This window comes from Podarcis melisellensis (genome assembly GCF_964234715.1).
Source record: "Podarcis melisellensis genome assembly, chromosome: 15".
Classification (NCBI taxonomy): domain Eukaryota; kingdom Metazoa; phylum Chordata; class Lepidosauria; order Squamata; family Lacertidae; genus Podarcis; species Podarcis melisellensis.
Window position 1 is genome coordinate 16940682 of NC_138532.1, and position 27932 is coordinate 16968613.

A 27932-nucleotide genomic window follows, 5' to 3' on the forward strand; every position below is an offset into this window, starting at 1 on the left:
AAAAGCTTCTGCTGCAGGTAAAGCAGCAGCTGCAAAGTTCTACCCTGGATCTTTGTGACTTGGAGAGAGGGAGAGAGGATCCAATTCTCTCCTATGCTGGACTTAACATGACTTGGCATTAGGCAGCATTGACAAAAGTGCACACATAGCTCAACTTGGAGAGATCTTGTTTGACTGTCCAATCTCTCTTGCAGAAGTTTGTGGTGTGCAAAGTACCCTAATCATGCTGGTTCCTTGGTTTAAACAACTTGCACTTCGGGTGAAATGGCTAGAGCAAAACCTTTTAAAGTGTCAGATTTGATCCAGGGAAGTTGATTGGTCCTAGAATGGTGGTCACCTCTCCCAAAGAAATGGTGGTGCTGGATTGGCTGGACAGATGTATCACGACCTCAGAGCCCAGCAGTTACCAGGACTCCAAGACAGAGGCTACAATATCACTTCTGCATCCTCACAGGTGCCTTTCTGAGATCAGGGGTGCCAATTTGAATAAAATATAGGGGGGCAGGTAAGCCCCACCCCACATAATCAGCCACAAGATGTGGCACATGCAGAACATTTGATTGGCAATGCCCATCAACTTTGGGGGGCAGTCCCCTCAAATATTTTATTGGGGGGGTGAAGGGACCTCAGCCACTAGGAGTTGGCTCACCATTTAAGAGGCCCTAGTTCTTCAAAGGGGTGCCAGAGTCTTGGAAAGGTGGGCTGCTGGCAGATAATCAAAGGGGCTCTGTTCACATCTTGCCCTTTTTGGAGCAAGTGGCTCATTAGGAGCTCTCTGTGGCTTTGCAACAACTGACCTGCTTGTGAGCAACTCCACAGGACCAGTAGTGATAAGTGTCCTTCTGCACCCATCTCATTCAGGCTCTCCTCCCTGGAAACCCCCTTTCCCCTTTTTAGTTTTTCAGACACGAGCCTGATAGAAAATCTTTCCTGTAAGGAATTATGTGAATCAATTGCAGCCTTGTTTTTTTTATTACATGTTTGTTCTGTACTAAGCAGCAGTGGGTAGTCCATGATTATTTAATCAACCTGCGATGGCTTCTGAAGTCTTACTTAATATCCCCCTTCCACTTCCTTCCACCACCACAGCATATGTTTGAAATGTACAGAAAGTGCATTCAGGAAAGCCTACGATGAACATTTGGTTCCCTAATTAGGGAAAGGCTTTCCTTTACTCCCCTGCAGGAGGTCAGGGATGGCAATTAGAATTCTTTGCAGGGCTCTATAGAACAACAATGGTGCAGTACTGGTTCTAGCAACAGTGCTGTTGTTAAGGAGGTGCATCCCAGTATCTTTTAATCCTACATTATTATAAGGCACTTTTTCAGCTGGAGCTTGCCAGAACTCTGTTCTGGCACCTCTCAGATGGGTGCTATTTGAAGAGAATGAGGGGGGGGGGTGTTCATGCTGAGTTCCAGCAACTCTTTTTCTAGAAAAATAGCACTGGTTATTATTATCTTTGTTGATGAATTGTTAGGGAGCTAAAGGCCCATCTGAATGAGTGAGTTCTGAAAGCTTGACCTGAAGTTACTTTCAAGTGGAAGCATTGTGGACTCCTTACTTTAGAGAAAAGAAGAGTAGCAGGTGGCATGATATAAGTGTATAATATTATGCACGGCATGGAAAAAGTGGACAGGAAAAAACCCCCATGTTTTTCTCCATCACTTATAACACTAGAAATCATGGACATTCAATGTAGCTGAATCCTGGAAGATTCGGGACAAATTAAAGAAAGTACCACTTTACACAGCACACAGTTAAACTATGGAGGTAGTGGTAGTCATCGATTCAGGAGGCTTTGACAAGGATTGAATAAATTTACAGAGGGTAAAGCTATCAATGGCTACTAGCCTTGATGACTATGTTCTGCCTCCACAACTGGAGAAAGCATGTTTGTGAATAGCATTTGTTGGAAACCACAGATGGCAGAATTCAAAGCTTCACCAACATGCCTTGTGTCTTCAGAGAACTCATGGGAGAGTATTCCCATGATGGTCTTGGCTACAAAGGCCCAACAGCTTTGGTTCTTCTTGCCCCTTCATCCTTGGCCAGATAAACACAGCTTTGCTAATTGAGAGTCACATAATTAAAAAAATAATAATGAAAAAGAAACCCAGGAAGGAAGATGGCAAGATGGCATTTGTATTGCCTTCTCACGCCCCCTGCTGCAGTGATTACTTCCACTCCTGCCAGACCATGAGTTATCCTCTCCCAGATCCCGAAGCCTCCTGCACTTTCTCTCTGACTCCTTGTGGGGTCACCTGCAGTGCCTCGCAAAGCATCATCTCATCCCTGTGAAGATAGCGCAACTACCAGAGAAAGAAGAGTAATGAGAAAACAATGGGCCAATTCTCCCCACCCTGCACGAAATCGATAGGAGAGACCCGGGGGGGTCACCTAATTGGATACTGCTCACCGAGAGACCATTACAATAAGAAACTCGATCACAGCATTTCAGACAGCCTGTGAAATCATAAATCACATGCGGAGCCCAGCTCAGCTTTCTCTCCATCTGAACGCTTCATTGATTTGATGCTTCAGCTCTCCTCTGCATGAAAGAACAGCCACCCTCGCGAGAAAGCACCTGATGATCACGTCAAAGACTGCCAGGGCTGTGGGTGGGCTCCCAGACCACCCTGATCTTATTAGGACAGCCATTCTCAAACCATGCTCTTTGGAGAGGTAATGGTAGGCTGAGGAAATAAATACTTACACAGGCTTTCCAAGGCCTTAGAAGAGGCTATATGATGCCTCTCTGAGTAATTTGCTGCTCTGACCTGCCCTTCCTTCTAATTGTCTGCCATTGGAGATTGCAAGTAATTCAGCCGATTGATCTGCCTTCAATATAAGATGTGCCTATTGCCTCTCAGTATGAGAGGCATGCCCGTATCAGTGACTCATGGAGAAACACAAGGGAAGGACCCCCTCTGAAGGCAGGTAAATCTAATTCTTACAGAGCCTAAGTCCAAGCCTTCTTGGCAGGCATAGGATTGAAGGCCTTCAAAGCCCTAAATGGCTCAGTACCAGGATGCATTGTATGAAACTGACCGTCCACTACGGTTACTGGGGAGGGACCTTGTGTGCATCCTTCCCCATTCTGAGGTCTTGTTGGCCAGGACGCCTGTCTGCAAACCTGTACCCCATCTCAGACACTTGGAGCAGCAGTCTTGCTTCACACCCCAATATCTTCTTAAAACTCCATGGATGATGTGGTGCGCTCAAGCAGCTAATTGGCTCCACCTTAGAGGTTGCTCTAGCTATTTCTTTTGCTTCAAGCCCCACCCTCTCTCCTGGAGCTCCATAGGTTCTCCTGGCCCTGGAACCTCCCATAGTTCTTCTCTTTCCCCCTGCACCCCTGTCTCTGGCTGCATGATCTCCTGCTCCTGCTCCTGGTCCCCTTCCCCTGAATCATCCTCCTCCCAACCTGTCTCCTTGGCCCACATATCATCATTCCTCACCACTCCATGGGCTCCTGCCAGTCCCTGACACTGTCCTCTGATCATCTCAGGAGGCGAGATGAAGTTGGGGCAAGTGGCATAGTGGCCTGTGCGGTAGAGCCATGTTCCTGAGGTCCAGGTTCCAGTAGGTAAAATGGAAGTACCGTAAGTGTGAGCAGAATGGTTCATGGTTCTTGGTCTGCAAGGTCCAGGCAAAGCTTATAGAGCAGAACGAGGGTAGAATCAGATCAGGACAATGGCCCGAATGCTTCTCACTTGCAAGGATGAAGAATAGACAAGCCACAATGGCTGGATTGGAATAGGCTACAGACTTATTAATACCATTGCTGTGCATATTTTAAAATTGCCGTAACATTTAAATAAGCAAATGAGGGTGATGATGGAGGAGAACCTGTGTTATCCTGATGCCGCTGTTGGCAAAGCCAGCAACCATGCCCAAAGGAAAATGACAGCCGTTGAACATCCACCCAGCTATGCCATCCAGCGCTCTCTCTCTCTCTCTCTCTCTCTCTCTCTCTCTCTCTCTCTCTCTCTCTCTCTCTCTCTTTCGCCATGATGTCAAAGCAATGAGAGTTCAGCAAGCTGTCCTAACCTCTCCTGCCTGCCAAATCTGATATTCCCCACTCCATTTCAATTTCTAACTGGCTCTTCCTCCAGCTGCCAAGTTGGGATGAAAAATAAGCATTAGCCAAATTCAAATTGCTCTCTCTCTCTCTCTCTCTTGGCCCCAGCCCTGGGGAAAGCAGAAAATGCACCTTGCCTCCTTCCTGGCACCAAACCCCCAACATCAGAGCCAGAGAGGCAAACACAAAGAAGATTGGGGGTTGGGAGGTAGTGTGTGCCTTCAGGTTGTTAGAAGGAACACCAACAATGCTGAAATTCTTCAGTAATGGAACTTAAATACAGTACTTGCATTTCATGCCAGCCAATCAGTTTGGGGCACAACTAACAACCTTCATGGCCCAATCAGCACCACCTCCTCAGGGCTCACAAATTCCCCTTACTTGGCCTTTGGCAAAGGACCCTTATGGCAAGAGGAGCTGCTGCTTCAATGATGTGCCAGAGCCCTCGGAGACCTTATAAAACTTGGTTAGCCTCATGGTTCTTTTGGCTCTGCTCCCTGCAGTTCTTAAAGGGCCATTGCTTTATTCAACGATCAGTGAATAATTTATGACAATGGCCTGCGCTGAGAGACAGGTCTCTGGATAGGATGATTCTGGTAAAGTCATATCTTCTGCTCTGGAAGAACCAGATGGGACATGATGGAGATTCCTCTTTTATTTTTCCGCCGGAAGCCTCATTCGGCTAGTGTTGTGCTTGGCAAAATCCGTTTTTTCCCCATTAGGTGTTCACTACCATATCATTTTGACACTCAATCTACCTTTGGCTCCCCTCCCCCACTTCATCTCCTATGTTTTGCCAGCAGGGCTGAGGCAAGGACATTCAAATTTATGCAGCCCTCATTTTGCTTTACCTGAAATGCCTCAGATGCGGCACAATTCTTGGACATGGTGAAAGAAACAAATTAGCGCCCACCTCAGAAACATAGTAACCCCCACTTGTGCTTCTCATTTCCCCACCCTTCAAATGTTCTGGGTGTTGGACTTTAGCACTGACACAGAGTGTGCGCAGTGACTGGGGCGAAGAAATAAAAGGCTGTCCTCAATATCTTTGCTTCTTTTTAGTTTCAAAAACATAAAAGTCAAAAGCTGCAAGCTGCCACTCCTCCTCACCAGCAGCATACAAAACATTTACCGTATTTTTTGCACCATAACACTCACTTTTTTCCTCCTAAAATGTAAGGGGAAATGTCTGTGCGTGTTATGGAGGGAATGCCTACGGGTGGCATGCCTACAGATTTTCCTCCTCTAAAAACTACGTGCGTGTTATGGTCGGGTGCGTGTTATAGAGAGAAAAATACTGTAATCAACTTAAATACAGTTTTCAAATAATCAATTCTCCTATCACATCCCTTCCTGCACCTGGTGCAGAAAGTAACTCCCCTTTTAATTAGTCAAATAGTCAGGAGAACACAGGTGTGCAGCTAAGTAGGTCAAACTGCAAACATACACCTCTGAGTAGCACCATTGACCACCTTGACATAAAGAAAACCCAACACTGGAATTTAAAAGTTTTTTTGCTTGTTTCAATGTATATCCTTCAGTCTACAAATAACACCCAAAGCAGTTCCTCCTACCCAATTGGTCCATCATGTTGATCCCCTCTTAGGAATTTGTGAAGGACGGAGCTAGAAGAATGTAAGAAGAGGCAGTGGACCACCTGGTCCAGCACCCAATTATCACAGCAGCAACCAGATACCTATGGGAAGTCCAAAAGTAGGATCTGAGCACAAGAGCACTCATCACACTCACGTCCCTGTATAATTCATATTCAAAGGTAGAACATAGCCATTGCAGTTAGTAGCCACTGATAACTGGATCCTCCTTCATTAATTTGTCTAATCCTCTTGGCTATCACTGCCTCCTGCAGGAGCAAATCCCATCATTTAACTATGTGTATTGTGTGTATAGTTAAGTTTTGGTTTTCCCAGTCGTGATGTATGGAAGTGAGAGCTGGACCATAAAGAAGGCTGATCGCCGAAGAATTGATGCTTTTGAATTATGGTGCTGCAGTAGACTCTTGAGAGTCCCATAGACTGCAAGAAGATCAGACATCTCCATTCTTAAGGAAATCAGCCCTGAGTGCTCACTGGAAGGACAGATCGTGAAGCTGAGGCTCCAAAACTCATGAGAAGAGAAGACTCCCTGGAAAAGACCCTGATGTTGGGAAAGATTGAGGGCACAAGGAGAAGGGGACAACAGAGGGTGAGATGGTTGGACAGTGTTCTCAAAGCTGCAAACATGAGTCTGACCAAACTGTGGGAGGCAGTGGAAGACAGGAGTGCCTGGCGTGCTCTGGTCCATGGGGTCACGAAGAGTCGGACACGACTAAACGACTAAACAACAACAATTGTGTGAAGAACTTGCTTTTGTTCATCTTGACTCTTCGTTGGATGTTCCCAGGTTCCAGTGTTATGGAAGACTGTGATTGGGAGCAAATTCAGAGGAGCTCTTCCCTTACAGAACCAGCCCTAGATTCAGGTAGGTAGCCCTGTGACTGAAAAAGAGGCTTGACAGGTTTGGGACTAAGGTGGAAAGTGGATCACGACCTAGGAAGAGGCAATGTGAAGCTGAGTTCTTGACAGTCTCAAGAGTCAACCACACCCTAGGTCAGGCATGGCCAAACTTGGCCCTCCAGATGTTTTGGGACTACTACAAATCCCATCATCCCTAGCTAACAGGACCAGTGGTCACGTACAATAAGTAAAATAGAAACATTGCCACCCGACCCCACCCCAACTCACCATGCCCCCCAACTCTTTCCCCCTTTTCTTCCTAATGTAATACTAACGCCTCAACAAATGAAACTGATCAACTTGAAAAAAGAGGCATTTTGTAAACCAAGAAAACTTTAATAAAAAATACGTTAAAAAAGAAGTCCAAACTACATTTTTTATATACAACCAAATATCATCAACCCCATAATCGATGATGGAGCCATACCTTTACAACATGACACACAGTTATAGTTAGTTCACTTTGTTTTTCTTTCTTGTGAACCAACATTTTCTCTTTATTTATTATTTCATGCACCTTAGTGGACTAGAGTACAACTTCATCCAATACATCTGTTGGACTTCCATTCATGAAACCTTGTGCCAGAGTAAATTTGGGATTAGTCTTTAAGGTGCTGCAAGATTCTTTGTTAGCATTGATCAAAGGAGAGATAAATTTAATTCCTGGGAGGAAGGGGTGGTCACCTACTATGAGTAATGTTTCCACTCCACAGTTCCATCACCTGCAGAGTGTGTAGTGTGCAAAATGACTGAGGGAAGGAGGGAATCAAATGCTCTTAGACCACTGTGAAAGAACCTCTGCATAGCAATAAGGCGCTAAAGCATAAAAGAGCAAGTTTATGAGCATTTGCTCATTTTCAGACACTTTCCCTTACACATGTGAGCACCCTGGACAATAGTTAAATGTATCTATGCAAATTGGATCTCAACATCATTTAGGAAAAAAAGATTGATTTAAGGAGGAAAATGAGCATCCCAGCCTGCCAAAGAGCTAATGTTATAGACTCTGCCTTCCAAATTAACTCAGAAAAAAAAATTATAGAAGGAAGGAAGGATAGATTGGGGGGGGGTGACACCTGCTTACGTGCTCATTAATTGAATCTTTTTGCTTTCTTTCATAGCCTGATGGCTTCCATAATCCTAGAATAACTAAATGGCAGAGTCTTAGATGAAAGGGAAAAAACAGCTCTGGAAGCATAATAAAATGTTAAAAGAAAGCTTTTAGGATTAGTCTTTGATTATGGGCTTTGGGACTTTTTAAAAACGTCTTGCAGTGATTGCTTTCCATTTTCCCACCTGGCCTCCAGGGCAGGTAGTAATGATAAAATAATATATGGCACAGCACCATTTTTTGGGATATGCGTGGCAGTCTTATTAGTCATCACAACCACTTGTTGCAGCAGGACAGTTTGGTACTCTGGGGTATGCACAGTTGTGATTTCCCAGTGGGAAACAGTGGGACTACAACTCCCATCTGTACCAGCAACTGATGTGGCCGGTGGTCAAGGATTCTGGGCACCATAGTCCAGCAGCATCTAGAGTACCCCAGTTGCCTACCCTTGCAAATTTCACTGGGTGAGTGGGATATTGCTCAACAGAGCTGCTCCCTAATCCATTGCAGAGCTGCTCCCTTATTCTGTGCCTATTCCACCCAGGAGTCGAGGGGAATGTCTTGAAAATTCAAAATTCATAAAACAGAGATATTTCACCTGCCCGTTTCCCTGGAAACCCTACCAATCAGGGACTGTGTTAGCAACAATGCCCACATCCCACCCAGTCTCCAGGCATTCCCACAGGCAGGCAGGGGAATGAACTCTCTTATACTCCCCCACAAGTCGGCCACCATTTTAGAGCACATTTCGCAAAGCAGAGGAAGAAGACCCCAGAAAACACAGTTGCCTGCATTGCTCCCCAGGCAAGATGCATTCTGGGAACACACGGAGATCCTTTGGAGTGTGCTTGCATTTGCCCTGGGTTCAGTGAAGGCCAAAATCTATCAAAGGTCCATTTTGTTCCGGAAATCCCACCAGGTTCCAAAGCCATCAAAGCGGCCAAGCTGTTTCTGTTAAATGGATGCCCTGGTTGGTGGGACCAGCAAGAGCAGCCTTCTTTCTTACCGTTCCCACTCCTCTGCCCCCCACCAACAAGTTGCTGCCCCCGCCCCTCTAAATCATAAATATTTAAAGCCACAGCCAACTCTTATTCCAGCAATGTAATGGAAACTCTGCACCAAAATCAATGGCTGCTTTCTTCCCGAAAACTTCTGAGCCTCCAGCTTTAATCGGCAGAAGTGTGATGTTTTATCAATCAGGTCTGTTTAAGAGTCTGTTTCTTTTAGGGATCAAAACTTTGTTTCAAACCATATATACTTTTTTTTTTTTTACTTCTTTCCCCCCATCTTGAAAAATATGAATGTCCTTGAACTGGAAAGAGTCCCCTACATTAAATACACTTGGAGACATGAAAGCGGCTTGTGCTCACTCTGCAGAGTCTCATCCCCAGGGAGATCCTGTGAAATTTCAGTGTTTGTGTAGCAGCAAAGGAAAGATTCGTTTCTTGAAGGAGTTCGTTTGAGAAACAGGGAAAGGGGAGGGGTGGCGAGAAAGAGATTTCAAGCTCCACCGTATGTCTGGAGTTAATACTGGAGAATAGCTGGAGGGGGGGGCATGAAAAGGGATGGGTGGGATAAGGGGAAAAGAAAGCCACACCATGGCTATAGAGCATGGGTAGGCAAACTAAGGCCCGGGGGCCAAATCGCCTTCTAAATCCGGCCCGCAGATGATCTGGGAATCGGCATGTTTTTACATGAGTAGAATGTGTCCTTTTATTTAAAATGCATCTCTGGGTTATTTATGGGGTCTGCCTTATGTTTTTACATGAGTAGAATATGTGTTTTTGTTTAAAATGCATCTCTGGGTTATTTGTGGGGCATAGGAATTCGTTCATTTTTTTCTTCAAAATATAGTCTAGCCCAAGGTCTGAGGGACAGTGGTCCGGCCCCCTGTTGAAAAAGTCTATAGAGGCTTGTGGTCCCTCTGTTGCAGGGTAGGTGAATCTGCGGTCCTCTAGAAGTTGTTGGACTCCCATGAGTATAGGGCAGCCCTTTGTCCAGCATTACACTGGTACCTCTGGTTACGAATGCTTCAGGATACAAGCTCCGCTAACCTGGAAGTAGCTGCTCCTGGTTGCAAACTTTGCCCCAGGATGCAAACGGAAATTGCACACCGGAGGAGTGCGCGCAGTGGGAGGCCCCATTAGCGAAAGCACGCCTCAGGATAAGAACAGTTTTAGCTTAAGAACGGACCTCCAGAATGAATTAAGTTTGTAACCAGAGGTACCACTGTATGAGGAGGCTGACGAGTCACAAACATAGCAGGGCTGCCTTACACCCTGTTATATCATTGGTACATTGGTACATTTAGTCCAGCCTACTCATGATTGGCAGTTGGGCTCTCCAGTGCCTCAAATGGCTGTTACCTCAGTGTTGTGTTAACTGGCAATGATGCCGGGGTTTGAACCTGGAGTCATTTGCAGTCAAAGTTGGTTATGGGTCCTATATTTCCAGGCTGCCCTTCATTGCAGGGCAGTCCACCATTTGTGGTGGTGGAGCATTGCATGTAGATAGATGGGGCAGGTCTTGGGCCTTCCTTCCTTCCTGGGTTATACTTCCCTTTTCTGTTCTCTCCCTGCAGCCACGTAGCTTGATTGCCAATGTGATTGCAGGCTCCTCAGTCGTGAACTACCAGGTTGTCCGTGATGGGCAGGCCTCTGCTGCGTCTGAGATGGCATCTGCCCTGTGTTCTTTCTTTCCTCTTCAGTCAACTCAGACAACCCACGGGTGTTCCCATGCAGAAGATTCCCAGCTTTGGGGTCCTGGCTCAATGTAAGAAGCTGCATGATGTAAGAGGGTGTGTCTGTGTGTGTGTGTGTGTGTGTGTGTGTTGTATCAATATGTCATCTCACTGCAGTGACAGGTGTGAAGGCCCCTCAGTCTCCATCCACGCAGCAATCATGTTTCCAGGAGCTTGCTTGTGACTAGACATGCATTTGCACGCACTGATTCCTGGAAAAACACCCTCCCCATCATTCTCACATAGTATCCAACTTCCCCTTTCAGCATGGCAGCTAGCTAAAACTTCTCGCCTCCATCCCCCCCCCAGAAGCCCCCAGCCCTCATCCAACCAATCTCTCCCTTTTTATCAAAGGGAGGAAGGGAGGGTAAACAAGCAAGCAAGCAAAAAGATAGTCTCCTTTAAAAGTTTTTTTTTTTTAAAAAACCCTTTTTGATATAGAGGAAAGCTATTTAGGGGAAACCAACAACATAAAAACCAGGGGGGGAGAATTATTCCCCCCTCTTTTTTTCACTGGTGGGGGTGAGTGTGAGAGAAGAAATAAGTGCTTTCCAGTTCTTTGTTTACATTCTTTGTTTACTCTTTGCTTGCCTCTGGATCTTTGATTGTCTAGCCATGGGCGGTTCCTCCTGGATTGTTAGCAGGCTCTGCATAATTAGCTGAGCTCTAAGTGGAAAGATACCTATGAAGCTGAAAGAGTTTGCTGGTTTGAGGGCTTATCCTCATTTCTTATCAGGAGACGCCTGGGGCCTGCAAATTATCTGCAAAATATATGTAAAGTATTGATCCAACTGAGCTACCCCCTGGGAAGCTGTCAAGTCTCCACCTTTTGTTCACCTATTGCCTTGTTGAAACACTTATCACGATGTTATTTCAATACTGGTATCCAACGATAGGGCGATTTATCGCATGGCCCTATTCAGGGTACATACAGTGTACACAGCCATTGTACAGATCTGTGCACATACTCATTATTTGGTATGTGTGGCTCTCTTCCCTCCATGGAGCTAAATGGTGCTGCATACAGATGTGAGATCTCTGCATGATTTCTCTCTTGAATTACGAGTGCAGTTAATAGGATCTGCAAGAATAGAAACAGCAGCCATCAAAATAAGGAACAGACCCACAGAAATGTGGCTCTTTCATCTGAAGCATCCCCACCTACAGGATATGAATTACTGACCGCTGCCTTTAGCACAGAGAAATCAGTAACTTCTACCCTACAGCTGGCCCTATTTACCTGGGGCAAGCCCTATTTCTCATCCCTGTAGGTCACTGTCCCATGTATGTATGCTGCTGCTGCTTCTTTGGCAATCCCTCATAGCCGAGTAAGATTGTCTTCAATGAACATGGTTTTAACAGTGAGTCCATAAGTGACCGTATAAGCCAATTCTGGATCCACACGTCTTTCCACAGTGGGGACATAGGTTTCTGGGTGGGAGTTAGTCACAGTGAGGGTTTGCCAAGTGTGCCTTCCTCTTAGCACATTTCTCCCTTTCGTCCTGAGTTTGAGTGTCTTCAAAATCCATGACACCTTTGGTAAAGGCTGTTCTTCAATTGGAGCGCCTGCAGGCCAGTGTTTCCCAGTTGTTGGTGTTTATACTACATTTTTTAAAAAAATTGCCTTGAGAGAGTCTTTAAACCTCCTTTGTCGACCACCAGCATTAAGCTTTCCATTTTTAAGTTTGGAATAGAGTAGTTGCTTTGGAAGATGTCTCATGTATGTACACACACACACAGAGGCACTGGAGTTCTTCCAACTGTTTCCGCCCTAGTGCTGATTACAGGTTGGGCCAGATTGTCTATTTGCTTAACTCTTCCTCTGGACCCAGCTGTACCACTTGCCCAACGGAGCAGTAAAGGTGCCCAACGGAGCAGTAAAGGACCAGCCCGCCTCATGCAGCAGGCTGGGGACAGTTAGGTGGGGTGGCAGATCCACACCCTGAGGAGCAGCTCACTGCCTCCTGTACTTGTTGTCCATCTTTTCCTTCTCCACCTCCTCTGCCCTACCCCTGCCACCTGTTCCTCTCTGGTCTCCATCGCCTGCTGGGGTTTCCCCAGGCCACTTCTAATCACTGTAGGACAGGTGGTGGCAATGAGGGAAAGGAGGAGGATGTGGAGGGCACATTCTGGTTTGCCTCGGTCAGCAACATGTCCTGGACCAGTCCTTTCGAGGCATGTGGGAATTCCTGCTCATTTTATTTTTTGTTGTTGTTTAGTCATTTAGTCGTGTCCGACTCTTTGTGACCCCATGGACCAGAGCACGCCAGGCACGCCTGTCTTCCACTGCCTCCTGCAGTTTGGTCAAACTCATGCTGGTAGCTTTGAGAACACTGTCCAACCATCTCATCCTCTGTCGTCCCCTTCTCCTTGTGCCCTCCATCTTTCCCAACATCAGTGTTTTATTTTATTTTATTTTTATTATGTACAGTCCTTTCAACAGAAGACTTTACATCCAAAATAAACCAGAATACAAGCAAAAACATGACTCACATACATTCATTTGTACCAAATTCTTCTCAAAATCCCTTGTTTTTCTATTCTTTAATGTTAGTCTTCTTCTTTTAACTCCTTGTTCTTAGCCTCTTAAATCACCTATGTATGCTTAACAATTTCCCAAGTACCTGTATTGCCCTAAGCCTCCCTTCCCCCAACCCATTGCTTCCCTTCACCCATGTGCAATCTTCTCTCCATAATATTGTTTCTCGTTGTGTTAATCAAAGTTGTATTTACAACTTTTTATTTTATTTTATGGGGTTTTTTAGGGTTAGGTGTTACTTTGTGAACCAGTTTAAGGGCATCCATTGGATGAAAGGCAGCATATTAAAATATATATATAACAATAACAAAAGTATGTAATCAGCTAAGCGTTCTTGGTCTAGCTCCTTCTCTTCCGGTTTTCCTCTGCTAAAAGTTGGAAGGCATAGTAACTCTTTCAAGAGGGGTGGGGAGTGTCGACTGGTGTCAAAAGATGTGGACTCCATTCTCTGTCACGTCTTCCTTCCTGCTACAAAACCAGGAGACTTGCTTCTTTAATGACAGCTCAACAGATCAGAGATCTAGCAGCTGGAAGGCTAATGAAACACCTTTAGATACTAGACTTTGAGTGAGAATCCTGAAAAAATGGCAACTCTGAAACCTGCCACCTCCTGTTGGCTACATCATCCCTTGGGTGGAGACTGGCCATGAAGCTGGGTGTTTGGAAACTGTCCTTATCCCAAGGCAGCTGTGTCCCTCTTTCATCTTCCAAAGCCCTCTGCCAATCTCCTCTGCATATCAATGAGCCCGCAATGAGGTTGCACTGCCTTTTATGTCTCTTGCCAGCTGTGGAGACTGTGGCTATCCTCAAAGTTTTGCTTTTTCAGAGTGTTTGTTCCAGAGGCTGTTTCTCCCTGCTTTGTGCTTTGGACTTGCTGCCTCCTCCTCAGACCAATTAGCACCTTGTTGGTTCCTTCTCAAGTCAGAAAGATCTCTTGTGTTTGACCTTCCACCTTCCTGCCTTTCTCGGAGTCCCTTATAAGGAGCCATCTGATGCCATTGCTTTTCCAGAGTCACTGGGAGCCTGTCAGAACCTCTCTCTAAACTTAGAGTCTAAAGACAAAAAAAAAGCCACTGGGTGGGAATAACTCTCTGAAGTGTCCCGAGGGAATGTGGAGGCGGGGGAGGGCAAGGGAGAGGCTTTATAATTATGGGACTTTTTAAAAAGAGAGATGATTTGAAATATCAAGAGAGAAATGCCTTTTAAAATTTCTTTTGTGTAATTATTATTAACAAATGAGGGTGTCGTGTTTTTGATTTGTTGCCAAGAGAGAAAGAGAAGGGGGAAATACAAAAAAGGAGGCAGAGCATGTGGAAGGGACTCTCATTTCTCAAGGGTAGCCCAGTCGTGCTTTGAGCAGAATCGGAGCTCAAATATAAGGCGGCTGTTTAAGTACCTGAATGAGATCTTTGAACTCATTTTGTTGGCTCAGGTTAATTGGAGAGGGGAGCAGCTGGGCTTGAATGTCTTTGAAGCACAGAAAGGGGGCAGGAAAGTTGCCCTTTGTTGGCATGAAGTAGCTTTTGGTGGCCCTGCTGTAGAATTCCCATGCTGCTCCTGGCAAGCAAACTGGGAACGGTGTGGAAAAGATGAAGAAAGATACCTCCTTCCTCCCTCTCTCATAACACCCCTCCTACAACTCAAGCTTACCCAATGGACTTAGTTGGCAGCAATGCTGGATGGACACAAAAAAGTACAATGTCACCAGATGGTGTTTGAAATTTGCTCCCCTAAACATGTGATGATGACCACTATCTTAGATAGCTTAGCTTAGACAAATTCCAGGAGGAGATGGCTATCACTCATGATAACTAGATGGCAGTTTGCTTTTGAATACCAGGTACTGGAGGCAAACAATGAGGAGAGAGCTGTTAGCTCCATGCCTCCTGCTTGCCGCTTTCTGGAAGCTTCTAAAATGGCTACTGGCGGACACAGAATACATGGTGGGGGGCATTTGGTCTGATCCTGTCAGACTCTTCTTGTGCTTTCAGCAGTACTTCCAACTTGGACCAAAAGCAAAGAAACAGCTTGTGAGATATGGAGAGTGGATCTACCTGTCTTCTTTACCAGCCTTTTGTTGTGGGCCAAAACTCAGCTCTGGGGCTAATTTAGTGTGGTCTGAGGAACTTTTTGTTGTTGCTGCTGTGATATTTTTTTTTTTTTGCTTTGTTTTAAATGCTGCTGTGATCCTCATTAAAATCCATATGATTTTCAAACCATGCTGCCATTTGGCTGTTTTATGGCCTAACATCCCTCAACCTTACTTGGGGGAAGAAAAAAACCAAAGCATTGATGAGTCCTGAATTTGACAAAAAGCTCTTCTCAATAAAGCACACAGATAGGCCAATGGAAGTAAGCCCTCACCTTTCTTCCATTGGCCTATCTGGTCCAGTATTTTCTACAATGGCTGTCAGCAATGGTTCTCCAGGGTTTCAGGCAGAGGACATTCCCAGCTCTGTCTGGGCTGCCTAGGATCCATCCTGGGACCATTTGCATGCAAACCAAGTGTTCTTTCACTGAGCTGCAGCAGCCCCCCTGGGTGCCTCAGGCATTGTTTCTTGGTCATGTACACTTAGGCTTTGCTGTTCTTCTGCTGCTGGTGGTGACATGCTGCTGTTCAGGCATGTCCAACAGGTAGATCGTGATCTACCAGTAGATCACTGGATGACTGCGGTAGATCACTGGCTCCCCTCCAAAGAAGCTCAACAACTTTGGCACCCCTAAAAAAGCCCAAGTTTCTTTCCCTGCACCCCAAAAACCAGGGCTTTCCTCCTCCCTAAAAAAGTTCAACAACTTTGACCTGAACCCCTAAAAAGTGGGGGAGATCACTGCCAGTTTTTAACTCTGTGAGTAGATCGCCGTCTCTTGGGAGTTGGCCACCCCTGCCCTATAGTATTCAGCTGTGTGGCGGGACAAGCAGCTCTGAACAACTCAGGGGCAGGATCCATTGCGCACAAGGAAGGACATCTCCTCCCAAGTATCCAGAAAGTCCTGGACAACAGGGAGTTCCTTGGTCCTTTTCTCTCTCGCTCGCTTTGCCCTCCTCACTCGTTATGCATCAAAGAATTTCTCTTGCACCGAACTGTACGTGACCCAGTTTTGTATCCCAGGCACCTACTGTTGTTTGAAAGCTCGTAATGCTGCTGTAATCCCAGTTGATCAAAGAGCCTCCCCTATCCACCTGCAGGTATGAATATATATATATATATATATATGCAGGTTTTGGTGTCCTCGGGTGTCTTCCCGTGTAAAAGTTGGGGTGTCTAGGCGACGTTTCGACGAGGTCTCACTCGTCATCTTCAGGCTGGTGCTTTCGGCTTCTTGTTACTGGAACAGAGCAGGATCTCAGTGTTTGAGTTCCTATAAATACTGTTGAGGGGGTGTGGTGTATAGCCTCCAATGTTCTGGGCAGAGAGGAAGTTCCCAGGCTAGTGTGCCTTTTCTTCTTTTGTTCCTTAATTACTTGAGGGATATCTTGAGTGATTTCTTGAGTGATATCCTGAGTACCACTTAGGTGGGTCATTAGGTGTGGATTAGTGACACCAAAACCTGCATTCCTGTACCCGTGAAAATCTACGAAAGCAAATATATATATATATATATATATCTGAACAAGGTAGATAAGAAGAGGTGCTTTGGGGTGAGAAGTAGTATAATGAATTCCTTTTTAGAGCAGAGCACAATCTCTTGGCTTCATCATTTTCCCTTGGTCCTCATCCAGGTTTTCCCCCCACCCCCTCAAGACAGAGAGTGCTCCTCCTCCATCCCATACAGAACCCCATTCCCTGCCTCCACTCCTGCATCCAAAATTTGACAATATACGATACATGAGCAGCACACATGCCCATGATGAAATGAACATGAATGCAGTCAAACCTCAGCTCCCGAACACCTCCATTTTGGAATGTTTCGGCTCCCGAATGTTTAAAACCTGGAAGTAAATGCTCTGATTTCCAAAAGTTTTTCGGAAGCCAACCATCCGGCGTGGCTTCTGCTTGAGTGCAGGATGCTGTCGAACATCTTGGAAGCTGAATGGACTTCTAGAACGGATTACAGTGGTACCTCAGGTTACATACGCTTCAGGTTACAGACTCCGCTAACCCAGAAATAGTGCTTCAGGTTAAGAACTTTGCTTCAGGATGAGAACAGAAATCGTGTTGCAGTGGCATGGCGGCAGCAGCAGGAGGCCCCATTAGCTAAAGTGGTGCTTCAAGTTAAGAACAGTTTCAGGTTAAGAAGGACCTCCGGAATGAATTAAGTACTGTAGGCACCACTGTATATTCCACAACCTGGGTTTGACTGTAAAGAAGAAATGAATAATCAGATGCTGATTAAAAAATTGGAAAAGAAGGGGTGTGGTAATGGGCTCCCTGCACAAGAGGGGGGGGAGAACCTGTGGCCCTCCAGATGTGATTGAACTTCAGCTGGAACTGAGGAGAGTTGGAAGTCCAACAACATCATATATAAATCATAGATATATATATATCATATATATATAATCATACACATTTTTTATTTATTTTCCATTTAATTATATACATTCACATCATCATTATCCACTTTATCACCTTGGCTCTTTAGAGCCTATCAGCTTCCTTCCCTCCCGCCTCATGGCTATTAAAATTAACCTTTATATCATTGCATTTTGTACGTTTTCCAGTTCTAATTACACTCATTACAAAATAACTCAAAATTTAAATAAATATACAAAGGTAGAAAATTTCTCATTACAGGTCTTCGGACAACTCTGCTAGTGATGTTAATTGCTTACAATAATCTTTCAAATATCATAAAAAAAATCTCCAGTCCTTTTGAAATACTTGATCATGCTGGTTTTGGATTTTTCCTGTCAGCTTCACCAGTTCTGCAAAGTCCATCATCTTCATCTGCCACTCTTCTTTCGTTGGTACTTCTTGTCGTTTCCATTTTTGGGCTAAAAGAATTCTTGCCACAGTTGTTGCATATATAAATAGTCTTTTATCTTACCTTGGCATCTCTTCACCCATTATCCCCAATAGAGAGGCTCTTGGTTTTTTTTAACAAATGTATTTTTAAACATTTTCTTTAACTCATTATATACCATTTCCCAGAAAGCCTTTACGTCTTTACAAGTCCACCACATGTGGCAGAAGATACCATCCCTTTCTTTGCGTTTCCAACACTCATTGCTTCTTGTCTTGCACATTTTAGCCAATTTAGCTGGTGTTAAATACCATCTATACATCATTTTCATAATATTTTCTTTAAGTGCACTGCATGCAGTAAAATTAATACCTTCCTTCCACAACCTTTCCCAAGATTCTAACTGAATGCTATATCCAAAATCTTTAGCCCATTGTATCATCACCGGAAGTCCAACAACATCTGGGTGGCTTCATATTTCCCATCAGTGGCGTAGCGTAGGGGGTGCATGGGTGGCCGGCTGCACCGGGCGCAACATCTGGGGGTTAGGGTTAGGGGGCACAAATCCACAGGTTAGGGGGCACAAATTACTTGCCTTGCCCCGGGAGCTTACAACCCACGCTACGCCACTGTTTCCCATCCCTGATGTAGAAGATCTTTTGTTGATCCTCTGTTATACAACAACTCTTCTTCATTGCAATTATATTCTGAAGGAAAAGGAAAGGGAAAAGGATGGAGGGAATATTAATTATACTGTATAGAAAAAAGTGGCAGAAACTAAAATTATCAGTTGTCAATTTCAGATTCACATCCAGTGAATGAAGGATGCTGAGTACCATCAGATGAACTCTGTAATAAGCTGAGCAGGAGACTCCTGTTTTTAGGAATGGTCTTCCTCCCTGCCATTGTGAAATCCTAAATATTTCCCAAATTTCCTTGATGTTCTGGTCAGCTAATGCCTTTGAAGATCCCAAACCATGCAGTGGTTGGCAAGGGCTGGGCTTGCTTGGTGAAAGCAAAATGTTTTGCATGGCAGCTTAAATGCTCTGACTCCTAAGGGCCCCTGTCGGTAAAACTGCCTAAGTCTGCTGTGAGCTAGTGAGCCTGAAAAGGGGAGCTGTGTTGGAGAGCCCTTTTGTTTGGGCCCAGCAATATTTGTCATTTATTGATCAATTCATTGTCAGTAATTATTCAGCTCCTGAGACTTAATCAAATACAGCAGAAACTCACTAGTTTCTTTTATTCTGATTTGCAAATGGCTAAATTGAGTGCTAGATGTCTCAGATCCAGAACATGCAAGTGAGTACAGTGGTACCTCGGGTTAAGTACTTAATTCGTTCCGGATGTCCGTTCTTAACCTGAAACCGTTCTTAAGCTGAAGCACCACTTTAGCTAATGGGGCCTCCCACTGCTGATGCACTGCTACAGCACGATTTCTGTTCTCATCCTGAAGCAAAGTTCTTAACCAGAGGTACTATTTCTGGGTTAGTGGAGTCTGTAACCTGAAACGTATGTAACCTGAAGCGTATGTAACCTGAAGCGTATGTAACCCAAGGTACCACTGTACAGCAGCAGATTTCTAGCTCTAACTTACAGGCAGCGGTTGGAGACATATACCTATGGTTTAGATTGACAGAAGAAAGCACACCTGAGGGCTTACTCCTGAGTAAATATGCAAGGGATCAGGTCTCCTGCTGTTAGAATTTTAGATTGCCCCCCCTTTTTTTTGCTTAAAGCACTTTTTTAAATGACTTAAATCAAAGGTATTATTGCAGTATCTATTCTGTTTTGGCGGAATCGGAGCTGGCCTGAATGTCTGCTGTGTTGGAAGTGGTAATGTTGTCTGTATTTGGAATATCAAATTGTATTCCGGTTTCTCATGTATGGCTCTCCCTCCCTCCCACCACCACTTTTTGGTTTTAAGTTTTCAGAAGTTGCAAGTGAGATAGCAAAACCATGTAAGTAAATTTGCCTGGGGCACTTTGTGTGTGTGCGCGCACACACACACACAAGCAAGACATGTTTTGTCTCCTCCTGCTTAGTGGAGAGAAACACCAGACTCCAAGGCCAATTCCTGGATTTCTCCCTGCAGCCACATCCCCACTGCCTAATTCAATTTGTTGCTATTAGCAGCTGCAGCCATATTTTCCTTCCCCCATATGGCAAAAAAAGCAAGCCCTCTACAAGTGATATAATGATAAGGTAACATATATGAAACAGGTAGGTAACAATTATAATTAACACACACACCCCACTCACATATGTAACTTTTTCATTCCCCCCATACCAATTAAAAAATAAATTCAAAAGCAGTTCATTTTTGCATTTTGTTCTTAAACTCTTTTTCAGCTCATACCTAACAAAGAGTAAAAGGGGATCCACCAAAGCCACTTCTGCCCTTTGAAGGAGGTGGAGTTGCAGGGTTCAGGGTCCCACCATGCACACGACGGCTGGAGCCCAGCGATTGGGGGGATTCCCGGCCGCGTTATCCCCTGGCCAGCCAATTGGCTGGCTCTGGGGGCAAGACCTGCCCTACTTAAGGCAGGGCGCGGCCAGGGATCTCTCTCTTTCCCCGCCTGCCAGCTGTTCCTGCTTTTCCCACCCTTCCGCCCTATAAGGTTTTCATTCCTTAATCTTGCTACGGACCTTGGTTGGTCGCTGTTGAGGGGCCTGGTAGGATTTTTTTCCACTTGGCAAATTGGCACCAGCCACTTGGCTTTCGCCTACCTTGTAGCAAATTGTCACAACTTTCTTGGTATTGGTGGGTATTGTTCTGTAGATGGAAGAGGGGAGGAAGCGCCATCACCTGCCCCACATATTGAAGGGTAGTCCGATAAAGGATTCCGGGGGGCGTGGCCCTGTCCGAAGCCTATGGAGGTGAGGGCCTAAGGTACACCCCCGAGCGGTGACCCCGAGGGAGTTCCTAGTTGATGTGCATCAGCAGGACTCCCCCTACTAGTGGTTAACCCTTCCTGGACTTCAAGCAGACGGGCTGAAGTCAGATATAGTCAGTTAGGACCAATGCCTAAGCCAATACCGCTCATCACCTGTAACCAATAAAGTTGTGGCCTTATTTAGCCCATTAATAATTGTGTCATGTGTCTTTATTTCCACTGGGGGGGCAGGAACTCGCCACGCAACTTACTTGTGTTTGACCTCCATTGATCACTGGATGAGGAGGAAGGTGTCTTAGCTTGGTGGGGCAGATAGAGGTTAGTCATCACCTGGGAGGGCCATTCTGGAGGTGGAGAAATGACCAATGTCAAGGATAAGACAAGGCTGTTTAATCTAACAACCTGGTGCCCTCAAATTGCCCCTCCAGGTTGGACAGGGCTGGTGGAAGATGTAGTTCAAAACTATGCAGAGGGGCAGCGAAGGCTGCTCTAGAATATAGAGATGGGCAAGAATTTATAGTGAGGCATCTAATCATAGCCTGCATTTTTATCAAGGCTTATATTTTGATCAGGGTCTGTATTTTAAAATGAGCTTAAAGATTTTCAAATGTTTTATGCCAGGCAGAAGACCAGCTGCCTAAGTACTTTGGCAAGATGTTTATCCTCCTGGACAAGGGGGCCCCCTGATTTATAGCAGAAAACAATTCTCAAAGCCGTAAAAAGGGAATTACAGGCTGAGAGCAAAGGTTACACTGACCCTACATATTACAGAATATAAAAAAGCTGAGAAAAAACATAATTAAGAGTTGGTAAATAGTAAAATAAAACCATGTGCCTCCCATTAAACTTGAGCCATATTTTCCTAAGGTTAAAGGGCAAGAGCAAATGGAAAAAGCAACTGGCTGGAGAAGGGGAGTGTAAACAGAAGAAGAGGCTTCTTCCTATTTTATTTTGAGGCTGTAAACTGTTCCTTCCTTTTTACTTTGAGAAGGTTTATTCTTCTAAAAAGCTATCTATGATAATGTATGAAATATATTGGCTTAAATGTAATTATGCAAAGGATTTAGAAACTAAGAAATGTTAAATCCTTATGCTAGATTCTTATTTCATATAGTTGGAAGAGACCACAGGGGCCATCGAGTCCAGCCCCCTGCCAAGCAGGAAACACCATCAGAGCACTCCTGACATATGGTTGTCAGGCCTTTGTTTAAAGACCTCCAAAAGAAGGAGATCTTTCAATGATGATGTGAACTCAAGATCTCTGACATCTGTTTAAGATAAAAATTTAAAACTATTAACCATCTGTTTTGGAAGGCAATAGGGCAAGGAGGGCAAGAGGTGAGCTGGTAATTAAGGTTCCTTGTTGAGACAAATGCAAGATATATGACTACTTATTTGTCATTTATAGATAGAAGAATATATAGCTTTTTGTTTCCCATAAAAGGCAATAGGAAATGGGTGTATCTTTTGTGATTGGTTCTAGCAAACAGCCAATAGGAATTTCAACCAGGCTGATTGGACAGAGGCAGCCAAAGGAGGAGCAAGGGGGCTGGGTTAAGGAAATATAAGTGCTGGCCATAATGGCAGGAGGGCAGGCCAGAGCTTGGTAACCATATACCACTGTGCCTCTCATTTACTTGTCTGACAAATAAATTATTATTTTAATTTCTCTATTGCTGCGTTGAATATTTCATTCCAGCTAAGCGTTAACCACAAGCAGGGTGCTACAATAGGACTGTAACTGAAAATCCAGCCCCAGTGGTGGAATGGAACGGATGAAGAACAGGGACAGAGGGACGATGGGGTGGAGAGGGGGCAGGTGGGCAAAGGGTGGTAGCAACTGGCTGGCTAAAATCATACAGTGCAGGGCAGAGTATCTGCTATTGCAAGAACCGGGGGTGGGGGGATCCTTTTGCTTACATCAGCAGCTGCAGAAAACCTATGATCCCAGGCTAGTATTTTCTGGCGTTGAATGGGAATAAAGAGCCAACTTTCATAAAGCTCATCTTGCCTGTGGAGAACAATCTCTAGGCTCATCAGAGCCAACAGCTGAGCGGCTGTTTACAAATGAAGCCCACTGACCAATAGGGAAGGAATAAAAAAGAAAAAAGGTAAAGGTTATTCCATGGAAGGAATAGCCAAGAATAGTCTGTGACAGTTTAAACCAGAGGTCAGCAAACGTTTTCAGCAGGAGATACATTTTAAATAAAAGGACACATTCTACTCATGTGAAAACATGCTTATTGCTGGACCGTCTGCAGGTTGGATTAAGAAGGCGATTGGGCCGGATCTGGCCCCCAGGCCTTAGTTTGCCTGCCCATGGTTTAAACCAGGGGGTCAGCAAACTTTTTCAGTAGGGGGCCGGTCCACTGTCTCTCAGACCTTGTGGGAGGCCAGACTATATTTTGAGGGGGGAAATGAACGAATTCCTATGCCCCACAAATAACCCAGAGATGCATTTTAAATAAAAGCACACATTCTACTCATATAAAAACACGCTGATCCCCGAACCATCCATGGCCTGGATTTAGAAGGTGATTGGGCCAGATCCGGCCCCCGGGCCTTAGTTTACCTACCCATGGTTTAAACCATAGCAAATCTGCTAACTAGATTTCTGCTGCTCTTACCTTTGGTGAGGCCCAGGTGGTCCAGCACCCAGAGAGTGGAGCCTGGATACCTGTGTTTAAAGCTCAACTGTGATTTTTGTTTATGGTGTGAACTGTAAAAGGTAAAGGTCAAGGGACCCCTGACCATTAGGTCCAGTCGTGACCGACTCTGGGGTTGCGGCGCTCATCTCGCTTTATTGGCCGAGGGAGCTGGCGTACAGCTTCCGGGTCATGTGGCCAGCATAACTAAGCAGCTTCTGGTGAACCAGAGCAGCGCACGGAAATGCCATTTACCTTCCCACTGGAGTGGTACCTATTTATCTACTTGCACTTTGACATCCTTTCGAACTGCTAGGTGGGCAGGAGCAGGGACCGAGCAATGGGAGCTCACCCCGTCGCAGGGATCCAAACCGCCGACCTTCTGATCGGCAAGTCCTAGGCTCTGTGATTTAACCCACAGCGCCACCCACGTCCCTTAGGTGTGAACTGTAGGCAGCTGTTATCATTCGGTCCTGGTTCCTCCTCTGTAAAGTGGGAACCTATCTCTCAAGGCTGTTGAGAAGGGTATATGCGCTGCAAGGAAGACATGAAGCCAGAAAGACATGAAAGCGCGTTGCAAAGTCAAGCAATCTGTACTGATAGGAACCGATGATCTGTACAGACGACTACAGCAAAGCGGAGTGTTTTCCCCGCCTTTCCCTCCTGAATCTAGGTTCCTTTCCACCTTAAAAAAGCTCTTGTGTTACATTATCACATTATGCAAACCAAATATCACAAAAAAGGCTGGTAGTTAACAAACAGACTCCTAGATTAGGCCTTGCCTCTGGGACCCTACATAATCAGCTTGCCTGCTTATCTGCTTCTGATCAGGGCAACATATCTTTATCATTCTGCAGAGTGAAGAAACTTACCCAAGTCCCACAGGAGCCCAGGAGCATTTCCGTTACATCTCTCTTCCCTTTTTATCATTTTTTTTTGAAAAAAAAAACCTAGGTCCCAATCTCTTTCTAAACATTATCTGAAGTCACAGAGACAAATAGGCACTAATTGCAGTAGATGGGAAGGAGATGCTTCACTTCTCTTTTTGGGTGATGGATGCTTGGTTATGAAACGAAGGCTACCTGGTTCATACAGGACAGTGATCCCAGGTGTTTTTATACTGGTGCAGTTAGACTCTAGATTTAATGATATAGTGTGTGTGTTCTTTAGATATTGTATGCATTTCTTCATTTACTTAAGATTATGGGAAGCCAGTCTTGCCAGGTTCTTTCTGCTCATTCTGTTGTGTGCCCCCCCCCCAGCATCTGCCCTAAAGTCATGTGATGATGGCACCACTGTCTGGTGTGACGGAGGGAAATTCTATGGCTGCAACTGTAGCCCTCTCAGTGCGGCAATTGTGAGGAGCCGTGCTTGCCAAACAGGATCTCTTTTGTATGTACGGTATATTAAAGGTGAGAGTGCAGAGTGATGTACCCTGTTTCACATAAAGTGGCCAAAGTCTTTTTATACAAACATTCCTCCCCACTCCTCTCATTGTATACTTGCATTTATTGAGGCAGCGTTGGATCTAGAGAGTAATCTCCTGCCCACAATATTTTGGGAGATGAAGGACTTTCATGATTAAACCTTCCAGACAACAGTCTTGCCGCCTTTATGTTCTGCACAACACTTTGCTGGTATTAATCAACTGCTTGTTGGTAGGAGTAACGAGTCTGTCCACATGGCGGTGTTAGGCTTCCTTTGTCTGGCACATGGGAGATTTCCCTAGCTATTGGCCAAGCTACTGTGATGTCACAGCATGTCATGATCAATTTGACGGGAAACATTCAAGTTGAACAAACAAGTCAACGTTTTGTTCAGATAAATCAGAGTCTTTGCAATCCATATCCCCTAATAGTTTCTGCTGGAGAGAGAAGAAGAGAATACTAATTTACCTTACTGCATTTGGCATGGCCCCAGTAGTGAATTAAGCATTTCAAACCTGGAAATGTCTGCCATCTTCAGTATAACTGTTGAGTGCATTTCCTCAGTTATGGTAGTGGTATATTTTGCATAAACAGAGACTGCGGAGCCAAACATTAGAACAACCTTTCTAAACCTAGTGCCCTTTGTTGGACTGTAACCCAAAACCAACATTCCCAATGGTCATGGACAATGGGAGCTATAGTCACACAACATCTAGAAGCCTCCAGGTTACGGAAGTCTACATCAGAGCATTGAACTAGAAGGAGGGACATCTGAGTTCAAATCATTCAGCCATCTCTCAGCACAACTTACCTCACAGGGTTGTTGTGAGAATAAAATGCAAGAACTGCCATGAACCCCTTACAGGAAAAGCAGGGTTTATATGCAATAAATAGATGTCTCTCTTCCACCATCCTTGCTGCAGAGCCATGGAATTATTTGTTTTGCCAGCCTTGTATCTTGCTCTCCAACCACAAAGGTTCTCTAAGGCATTCTCCAAAATAAGACCCGATCTATAGCCTAAAGATACAGCCTTCACAATATGGAGTACTGTATAAACTATATCCTGGCTCCTGTTGGTCTGAGAAAATTCCATCTCAAAACTGGAGAGACTCTTCAAGTAATCTGCCTTGGGAATAGTTGGTGATTTGGCTGGTACTGAACAAACCTGGGCTGAAGTCCACCAGTTCCTGTGACTCCTGGCTGTGAACTTCCTCAAAGGTGATGGGAGTTAAGAGTGGTCTCCAGGGTCAGATCCACCACCCAGTGAAAACAGATGCTTCTGGACAGGTGGTATCAGTGGACCCCAGTCTGTAGAAACCTTAGAAGCTGTGTCTGTTGCAGGCACTGGGGAGACAGGAATGCATGAAGCCTCCTGGATCCAGCCCCCTTGCTGGTGTCGCTGCCTCCCCAAGCCCATAGCAAGCAGTGGCTACAGAAAACTGGCCTCTCAGCTAGTTTTTTTCATCTCTGTGAAGTGCAGGTCTCCTTTGCCTGGGACGTTCCACAGCTCCCCACTCTCTCCTGGGGCTCCCTGGGGTGTGCAGTTGCAGGTAAGTGGGCTGGCTCCCTGATCTCTTCTTCCTGCTCTGAACACCCACAACATGCAGGTTGGAGGTAACATGACTGGACTCCAGTGAGCCAATTAGTGCAAAGCTGGGCCGGGTAATTGCCGTTTGATAAGATCCTTTGTGCTGATACTGCCAGATAGATAAGGAGCCTGGAACTGATCTCTTCAGCAGCCTCTCCAACTGGTGTCAGGTGGAAATAAAGACACACATTTCGTGCTCAGTAGCAGCTCATCAAAGTGATCAACGGATGAGCCACTTGTTTGAAGCCTGGGATGGTGTGTGTGTGTGTGTGTGTGTGTGTGGAGTGGATCAGAAGAACACACCTTGTGAAGTGCTGAAATGTAAGTTTAAGATGTACATTTGATAACTACAGGTACTTAGTTATCTGTGTGAAACTTCACCACCCCTGTTCTTTCTCTTTGTGTGTTTTCCACACGTTATTATTATTAGGGTTATCAATTCCTGAACTTTGTTTTTGTGTGTGTGAAGGGATAGCCTTGGGGACAGATCCTACAGGGTTGAGTCAGAAATGAAGCCATGGGGTAGGGCAGGTCCTGCCCACTCACCTAAGGCATGGGGGAACCTTTCAGCCCTAGGGGCCACATCCCCTTTAAAGCAACCTTCCAGGGGCTACATGCCATTGCTGCCGCCAAAGGCAAAAGTGGGTGGGTCAACAGAAATAGGCGGAGCTGAGAGAAGGGTCTTCCCTGAAGATCTCAGAGCCCGGGCACATTCATATGGGAGAATACAGTCATTCAGTTAGCCTGTCTCTAAGCCATGTAGAAATTTATAAGTCATAACCAGCACTTTGAATTGAGCCTGGAAACAGACTGGGAGTGTGTGGAGCTGCTGTACCAAGGACATTGTGTGCTCCCTGTTACATACATACCTCTCCCTTCAGGCAAGCCAGAGGCATGATTCCAGCCAGGCAAAAACACTCAAGCAGAGCAGGGCAGGTGAGGAGTGTGACCTGCAGAGGACCCCAGAGGCTGAAAGGAGAGAGGGGAGGCCTGGAGGGCAACTGATCTCAAAACCCCACCACCCTAAAAAATGATGGGGAGCTAAACCAGTGTGGGAAAGGGCTTCTGTCTTTGACCCTAGTCAAAATGAGACCTACTCCGGTGTAAATGGGCTTGCTCAGACACATCCCTGGTGGTGTCCCCTTAACCTCCCCGTTCCCTCCTCTCCTGTTTTGCTGACATTTAGACTGAAAACTCCTCAAGACAGAGACCTGCTGTCTTCTTTTGTTATTATGACACTCCTGCACATTTGGCACGATGCAAGTCATACTGATAATTGGACTGTATCCCAGATGCCACCTCGCCACTACTCTGCCATCAGCCTTAATGGGGCTCTGGTGGAAACCTGCAGTGAAGTGGCCATTGGTGTTACCCCACCTCCACCCCCCAAAAAGGCTGGGGAGTTTCTCTGAATCTTCCCTGCTTTCTCCCCCTGCCCCTGCAGCCCGCTGCAATTTGTCCAGACTTGGACTTTGCTTTACTCTGAGGAGT

At 45.3% G+C, this 27932-nt stretch overlaps 1 long non-coding RNA gene across 1 annotated transcript; it reads left to right on the forward strand.

The window, feature by feature from the left end:
- Positions 1 to 254: 254 nt before the first annotated feature.
- LOC309357744 lies at positions 255 to 27721 on the forward strand. The gene is made up of 3 exons (XR_014163221.1): positions 255 to 454; positions 26334 to 26403; positions 27628 to 27721. It is a non-coding gene; the product is annotated as an uncharacterized lncRNA (long non-coding RNA).
- The last annotated feature ends 211 nt before the right edge of the window (positions 27722 to 27932 follow it).